Genomic DNA, 8,961 nt, shown 5'->3' on the forward strand with positions numbered 1-8,961 from the left:
AACTACTATTACTATTAAGGGCTGTTTTCATTGTTTTACCTGCACTTATCAATTCTCAGAAGATCCCTATAAAGCACAGAATATTATGATTCCGTGTTAGAGACGAGGAGACTGAAAGAGTGTAGCAGAACCTAGTGGATGAGCGCGAGGAGCACGGGATGGTGACAGGCTAATGGGGACTGTCCAAACTAGGTGGACGGCTGTGCATTTTCACGCACGCCTCGTGGTGAATCAAGGAAAAGGTTTGATCTGTCACATCAGGTCTGCTCTGCTAAATGACCTCTGAGCCACCGCAAAAGTAATCCAATTCTCTGGGCACCTAATTTACTGTCAGAAAAGGTAAGTTGAGAGAGAAACTGAAGGCGACAAGGGTGGAGAACAAGTTTACACAAATGAAAAGTACATTTGGAGAGATTCTTCCAACCTTCATCTCGAATGTAAATATTCTGGGCCAATCTGTGTGTGGGTCATTGGAAGGCAATTTTCTTGTGTAGTTCTAGATGTGTGTTATGTTCCAGGAGTTATGACCCTAGAGACCTTGGCCTGTGTTCACTTCCAGACTATTCATGTCTAAAAGAAAATAAAGATTCCCCCAAATGAATGATGCATAAACTCAAAATGGCCCCATGTATTGAAGAAGGTGGAATCATTGCCACCTAACAATTCTAAGACAGTGTAACAGAACATATTTAAGACCCAGCTGGCACTAGTGGTAAAGAACCTGCCTGCCAATACAGGAGGCATAAGAGAAGTCGGGAAGATCCCCTGGAGGAGGGCATGGCAACCCACTCTGATATCCTTGCCTGGAGAATCCCATGGACAGAGGAGCCTGGCGGGCTATAGTCCATAGCGTTGCAAAGAGTCGGACACAACTGAAGTGACTTAGCATGCAGCATGCAAGACCCATAAGATGGAGAGAAGAGGAAGTTGGGGGAAATTTGAGAGGACAGGAGCTATGTCGGGGACCAGGCAAGGCAAGAGTTAACACTGAGAAGAAATTCAAAGAGGGTTGAGGAGAGGTCCCAGAGGGAAAGTGGGAGAGGCATCTCAGAGATGTAAGTCCCACTTATTCATCTTATAAATTGTGCTGACAGCACACCAGCCCATTTTAACTGAGCCACGGGAACACACATCCAGGCAAAAAACTGAGTCATTTGGCATTAACAACATGTTCACACGCCAAAACATGCCCTGACCCACATCAGTCTTTTGTACACCAAATGTAATATATACTCACTCTAAGAAATGATGAGAAGCAGTAAAAGTTTTTTCTCCCTCTTTCCGTGGCAGCACTCTCACTCCACACCCAGCATTCTGTGCAATTTACACGTGGGAAAGACTGGAAAGGTCATGTGACATCAGCTCAGCCCACACACTGGAATGGAAATCTGTTGGCAACCACAGACCCTCGGTCCCGAAAAATTAATTGAGATGGGAACACTGACCTTTGAGAATGTGGGGGTGGGGGGGTGGGGGGCGGTTGCCATACCATTTAGGAACATGAGATGAATATCCCGAAGCACACATTTTTGAATGTATATTCGAAATTCAGTAAAGAAGAAGGGAAACAGGTAGAACGGAGGAAAGGGAAAGACAGTCTACCAATTTTCAAGATGTGACTCTTAGCACCTCTTTTTTTTCTCCCCAGGAAGGACTGTATGTTGCTAATAATCATGAAGACTCAGAGGCCTTTCGGTATTTTGGAGAACATTTCACAGAGCAAACTTTAGTCATGTAAAATGGGTAAACATGATGTGAAATGTATTAACACATTTGGTGAATTCTGCAAATATATTTTTACACAATTAGCTTAATTATTTAGATACATATTAAACCTTGCTTGCCTCAAGCAATTTAACATGAAATGTAATTTCACATATTATCACAAGAAAAACACATTTATAGAAAATCTGTGTCTCTCCTTTCATAATAACACTTCAACCCATCATTATTTGGGATATAAATAGATAGTTTATATTTCAAGGATGATGAGCATTGTACTTCCAGAAAGAGAATCTCCCGATCCAATGAACAAGTGGCCCCCAAGCCTGCTCTGTTCAGTTGTTGTCCTGAAATAGATCCTCGTAGGACACCATCAGTGATACTGCAACAATATACAAAGCAAGGTGCCCCCACTGCATTCGGAACAGGAAAGATTTGTTGCAATTTATTCAGAGGGGCTTTAAAAGTATAGAGCATGACTAACTAATTCCCAAAGAGTTGCAGAGTCAGGACTTCCCTGATGGCCCAGTGGCCAAGATTTCACACTCCCAATGCAGGGGACCAGGGTTCAGTCCCCAGTGAGGGTGTTAGATTCCTCATGCTGCAACTAAGACCCAGTGCAACCAAATAAATATACGTATTTTTTTAAGTCACAAGGGATGATGGTAGTTGTGCATATTCTATGCTTGCAAGGTAAAAGTACTTATTTCAACTTTGAAAATTCCACTTAATAGTCAACAACTTTATTGTTGTCCCAATAACATTTTCAATTGCATTACTTCCTGAGAGGGCTAATAATTTTGGAAAATCCCTTGTATCAGTCAACTTTGCAACAGGAAAAAGGGAGCATTAATGATCTGAGTACTTTGTATTTATATGGTGATTGAAGTGAAGTGAAGTGAAAGTCTCTCAGTCGTGTCCGACTCTTTGCAACTCCATGGACTGAGTCCATGGAATTCTCCAGGCCAGAATACTGGAGTGGGTATTTCCCTTCCCTTCCCTTCCTTTCCCTTCTCCAGGGGACCTTCCCAACTCAGGGATTGAACCCAGGGCTCCCGAATTGCAGGCAGATTCTTTACCAGCTGAGCCACAAGATTTTTAAAGAGCTTCCACATACATTATTTTCTTATGAAGTAACTTGGCAATCTATGTAATGTTTAGTATTGGCCATTTTACCTTTGAAGAAGCTGCATTTTACGAAGGGAGAAAGTAAATCATAGAGAGAACTTACATGCTAGAGTCACTGGAACTGTGACCACACAGACAGAAGTATTTTTATCAAATATATGTCTTTGGCATTTTACTATGAGCAAGGAATAGCATTTTGAAGTGATAGGGAAAATATGATACATACGTATATATATGTGTGTGTGTGTGTGTGTGTGTGTGTGTGTGTATATATGTATATATATATATATATATATATGCTTCCCGATGGCTTAGCAGGTAAAGAATCCACCTGGAATGCTGGAGACACAGGAGACATGGGTTCAGTCCCTGGGTCGGGAAGATCTCCTGGAGTAGGGTGTGGGAACCCACTCCAGTTTTCTTGCCTGGAGAATCCCATGGACTAAGGAGCCTGGCTGGCTAAAGTCCATAGCATTGCTAAGAATCAGACACAACTGAGCGACTATGCAAACACATGTGTGTGTGTACACACACACACACCCACACACGTCTTCCAAAAATATCTTTTTAATTCCCGGGTATGTAGACTTGATCTCAAGAACAACTGTTTTCACTCTGTTCTGTAAAACAGAGGTAGCAGTAGGAGGAAGGAGGTCCCTCGTGGCCTAGTGGTTAGGATTCCAGGCTTTTACTGCTGTGGCTTGAGTTCAATCCCTATTCAGGGAACTGAGATCCTGCAAGCCACATGGTGTGGCAAAAATAAGGAAAGAAAAGGAATGTTTGGAAATTCCCTGCACAAGGGGAGGGATGGGCAGAGAACAGCAGAACAGTAGCATTCCAGGCTGAGAGCACTGGGTACCTTAGTGGTACCCAGCTCACCTTGAAAGAATTTCTTTAGAGGCAGAAACCAGTCACAGGGGAAGACAGACTTCATTTTGTGTTGGCAAGAATACTGGAGTGGGTTGCCATAGGGGATTTTCCTGATCTAGGAATTGAACCCGTGTTTCCTGTGTCTTCTGCGTTGCTTTACCTGCTGAACCATCCATCGGGGAAGCCAACATATATATATATATATATATATCATATATTCCCTGTCAGTTCCAAACGCTTGGCTCTTTTTGTGTTGCTTTTCACATAGAGCTAAACCAAGGCATACGAGAATGCCTCTAGAGCTAGTCTGGGAATGTAGCAGGCGACCACTCAAAAAGTCAAAGGCAGGACTCCATTGGGGAGATGCAGAAAGAGACTCTGGTCTGCCAAGACACAGAGATGCACCTCATGGCCTGCTGTGCACACAGCTCAGGTTGGCAGTAATGTCAGTTTAAATACTTTTCCACTCAACAGCCAATCCTTGAGCAGGGGCTCCAGCTACCAGTCTGATGGATAGCTGACATCTCAGTTAGAAAAGCTTCTGTTCAGGGAGGATACAGAGGTGGAAGAAGGAGGAAGCCATCAACCTCACACACCCAGAAAAGGCCAGCCTGGTGCTCTTGGGAGGACAGGAGACACAGCTGACCTTTGACCTTTCCCTTTTTAACATGCTCCTTCTCTGCACACCTAAGGGCACCTGACTGAGTTGTCTGTAACACTGAAGCCCAATTTTATTTTATTTTTGTAACTTTCCTCAAAACATATTATTTTAAGTATTTTATTTTATTATTGGTTGTTTTTTGATTGCTTGCTTTGGTTTCTTTCGGGTTGTTTTGTTGTTGTTGTTGCTGTTTAAAATTTTTTTTTTTAATTTTGTATTGCTAATTAATAATGTTGTGATAGTTTCAGGTGGACAGCAAAAGGACTCAGCCACACATATTCATGTATCCATTCTCCCCCCAACTCTCCTCCCGTGCAGGCTGCCACACAGCATTCAGCAGACTTCCCTGTGCTCTACAGAAGGTCCTTGTTTGCTATCCATTTTAAATGTAGTGTATGTACATGTTGATCCCAAACTCCTTAACTATTCCTTCCCTCCATTCTTCCATCTTGGCGATCATAAGCCAATTTTAATCATGTTTATCTGAAGGAGAACATTGGCAATATTCTCAAGCAGTTACATTCTCAAATGAAGATTCATATCAGCCGCCTATTAAAAATGTCTGTGTTTGCCTATTTAAGATTTTGTCTCTTTCTGTCACAGCGCCTGGTGTAAAAAAATTAGTGATAGAGGGACAAGTTGAAATGATATGCTAGGCAGCAGGGCCTTTTGTAAGATTCACAACATCTAAATGATTGCCAAGTTTGCTATTTTACCTACTCAGTCTATGGCACATTTGCCCATTCTCTCCAATTCTACAGGCACTAAGCTGAGGTCCCTGTTGCCCCTCAGCTAGGCTGTAGCTTTCACCCTCCATATCCTCTAACTCATGGGCCTCATTTCAGCTCAAAGGCCCTCTTACTCCCAACGTGGGAACTTTTCAATATGTTCTCACTGATTTTAAAATAAATTCTAAACTATTGAATGTGGCTCAAAGGCCCTACATGAGGGATGAAAAGGATGACAGGCATGGAAGGTCATCCTACTGATGTTACCCTGAGGTTTGCAAAGGCTCCAGGCTTCCCTGGTGGCTCAGAGGTTAAAGCATCTGCCCACAATGCAGGAGGCCTGGGTTTGATCCCTGGGTTGGGACGATCCCCTGGAGAAGGAAATGGCAACCCGCTGCAGTATTCTTGCCGGAGAATCCCATGGACGGAGAAGCCTGGTGGGCTACAGTGCACAGGGTCGCAAAGAGTCGTACATGACTGAGCAACTTAACTTTCATTTTCACTTTTTCTGGACAACTTGTCTGTGGCCTAATCAACCAGTGGAGATTTTTCTCTGGGTTCAAAACAAAGTGTTTGATAAACAGCTATTTAGTGTTAGCAACACTCATTTCCAAAACTGAGGACCTAGAGGGGTGGGATGGGGGGAATAGGAGGAAGCCTCAGGTGGGAGGGGATATATGCACACATATAGTTGATTCACTTTGCTGTACAGCAGAAACTAACACAACATTGTAAAGCAAGTATACTCCAATTGAAAAAACATTAAAAATAAAACTGAAGATGGGGAAAGGGGAGGCGCTTAAGATATGGTTAAAATGAAATGGACTAGCATTTATCGATGTCACATGCCTCCACAAAATTTAGCCTTTTGATGAAAGACATTTTCTAAAAACTCATTTAGATCTGGTGACCTCCTTCTGAAGACCCGCTATTAGTCCTCATGTAACATTCAAGGCCCTACATATTCTGCATGTTCAGACATTTCATTTTGTCTTCAAAATGCACCCTGCCCTTTCACAGCTTTAAATTTTTATATGCGCATTTCGGGGGCCATGGAAACCATGTTCCCCATTTCACGTTAAGACCTGATTCCAATGTTACCTTCTTGTGAACACTTCTCTGAAGCTCTTTCACAGAGTTGAACTCTCCCAGCAGTGAGTTAATAGCTCTGCCCCAGGATCAACCATGCGGTATCATCATTATCATTATTTTATATCATATAATTATAATTATATATCGTGTCATTATGTTTATATATCATATCATTATATGTTTGTCCCTAGATTGTAAGCTGCATGAAGACAGGATCATCATATCGGCTAGCTTAGCATCTCTCCCTCAAATCTGTAGACCAGTTCTAACATCTAATGGCTGTCATATACTCTCAAGAAATGCTCTTTTATCTGCTTTTCTTTTGGGTATTGTTAGAGGAGAAAGTATAGACTACTAAGAGATATACATATATATTTCTTACATTTTAATTGTTATCCTGAATGATTAAAGTACAAAGTCTTAATAATAGATATTACTTATAAATGACTTACTGTTTTTAAAGAAGATGCTATTACTTCACTCAATGTGCTGTTTCTGAGGGTGTCCCAAATCCTTGAATGGCAAGAGGAGGCAAAGGGCAAAGTGCTGCTGGGAACCACTTATAGCTATAAAAATGGTGCATCTGCCATCTAGTGGTGATGATGTGTAAATGCACCTTGGCTTGATTGAAATCTGGAGGGCCAGTCTAGGGTGGTGGCTCAGATGGTGAAGAATCTGTCTGCAATGCAGGAGACCCGGGTTCAGTCCCTGGGTCATGAAGATCCCCTGGAGAAGGGTGTGTCTACCCACTCCAGTATTCTTGCTTGGAGAATTCATGGACAGAGGAAGCTGGTGGGCTGCAGTCCATGAAAGTCATGAAAGTGTTCTCTGCTCAGTCGTGTCTGACTCTTTGCGATCCCACCTACTGAAGCCTGCCAGGTTCCTCTGTCCATGGGGATTCTCTGGGCAAGAATACTGGAGTGGATTGGCATTTCCTTCTCCAGGGGATCTTCCCAAACCAGGGATCAGGGGTCTTTTTTGAATTATGGTGTTTTAAGGGTAGCTGGGTTCGATCCCTGGGTTGGGAAAGTCCCCTGGAGAAGGAAAAGGCTACCCACTCCAGTGTTCTGGCCTGGAGAATTCCATGGTGTTGTAAAGAGCTGGACACTACCGAGCGACTTTCGCTTTCACTTTTTAAAGGGTATATGCCCACTCCTGGGATTGCTGGGTCATATGCTAGTTCTATTTCTTAGTTTTATAAGGAACCTCCATACCATTCTCCATAGTGGCTACCCCAGTTTACATTCCAACCAAGAGTGCAGGAGGGTTGCCCAGATGGATTGGATAGGGATATGTGGGAGGGAGGTCCAAGAGAGGGGATATATGTGTACAGATAGATGTTTCACTTTATCGTGCAGCAGCACCTGACACAACATTCACAAGTGAAGCATCTATACCCCACTTGAAAAAAAAAAAAAGTGTTAAGATCCTATTCTGTAGTCCCTAACCTCAAGGACCTTGCAAAATGATATGTACAAATTAAATTAATTATACAAATTAAATTAATACAGAAGAGAATTTCAGTTTGTGCTAAGTGACAGGGAAGGAAATAAACAGCTGATGGGTGGAGAGAAACAGCGCTAGGGAGCACTGGTATTTCTGGGCAGCTATGCTGAGACCCTAATGAGTAAAGGGGCAGAGAAGGGGGAAGGTTACCATTAGTGGAAACTTTGGTTGAGCTGCTTTCAGGCTTACGTCCATGGACTACTGTTGCTGCAATCCTGCCTCTAATCTCCATCCTGCCTTCACATTTTCCCATCTATCCTCCTATCTCTTGAAGTTTATTACAGTCTATCAGTACACATCCTTGTGTAGATTTATGCATCCCTGAGCCTGATGTTTGAGCATCATGTAAACAGTTTCCATTTAAACTCTTTAAAGTGATATGTTCAAAATTCTCCCTTTTTCTACTGCCTTAGTGTAGTAGAGTGAATGAAAGAGAAGTAGCGGGCAGGTTTTTGTAGTGAGAGAAATAAAATGGAAAAGGGGTAAACATGTCTGAAAGAAATGACTGTGGACAGACAATGGGTTTGACTGTAGAAGGTGCAAGGCAGATAAGAGGTTTATGATCACAATGTTGGAGAAGGCAATGGCACCCCACTCCAGGACTCTTGCCTGGAAAATCCCATGGATGGAGGAGCCTGGTGGGCTGCAGTCCATGGGGTCGCTAAGAGTCGGACACAACTGAGCGACTTCCCTTTCACTTTTCACTTTCATGCATTAGAGAAGGAAATGGCAACCCACTCCAGTGTTCTTGCCTGGAGAATCCTGGGGACGGGGGAGCCTGGTGGGCTTCCGTCTATGGGGTCGCACAGAGTCAGACACGACTGAAGCGGCTTAGCAGCAGCAGCAGCAGATCACAATGTTGGCAAGTAAAAAGCTTCTCAAAAGAAGAATTTCAAGTGATAGATAACTAGTTGTTCTCTTACCACATGGATGATTTTGAATTTCTTACATTTTGTGACGTCAAATGAGAATTAAACTCTTAAATATTTTGCTGCCCACAGAAATCATCTCTTTATCACAGCAGTGACAAGTGTGTGGGTTGTTTTTTGGTGAGGTAGAAAGCGTCAATTACCATCCGTTCACTGAGGATATGTTATGTGAGGGAGAATTCAAAGGGGCTCCATAAAAGAAGAATTTTCTTATTCAATCATTTTGTGTTCTGTATTTTCATATCCTGTCTCCTCACTTTCTTAATCCCTTTCAAGACACACAAACACACTTAAAAAGAATGACCAAAAAAAAAAAAAAAAACCT

The sequence above is a fragment of the Capra hircus genome, chromosome 5 (assembly GCF_001704415.2).
Source record: "Capra hircus breed San Clemente chromosome 5, ASM170441v1, whole genome shotgun sequence".
Classification (NCBI taxonomy): domain Eukaryota; kingdom Metazoa; phylum Chordata; class Mammalia; order Artiodactyla; family Bovidae; genus Capra; species Capra hircus.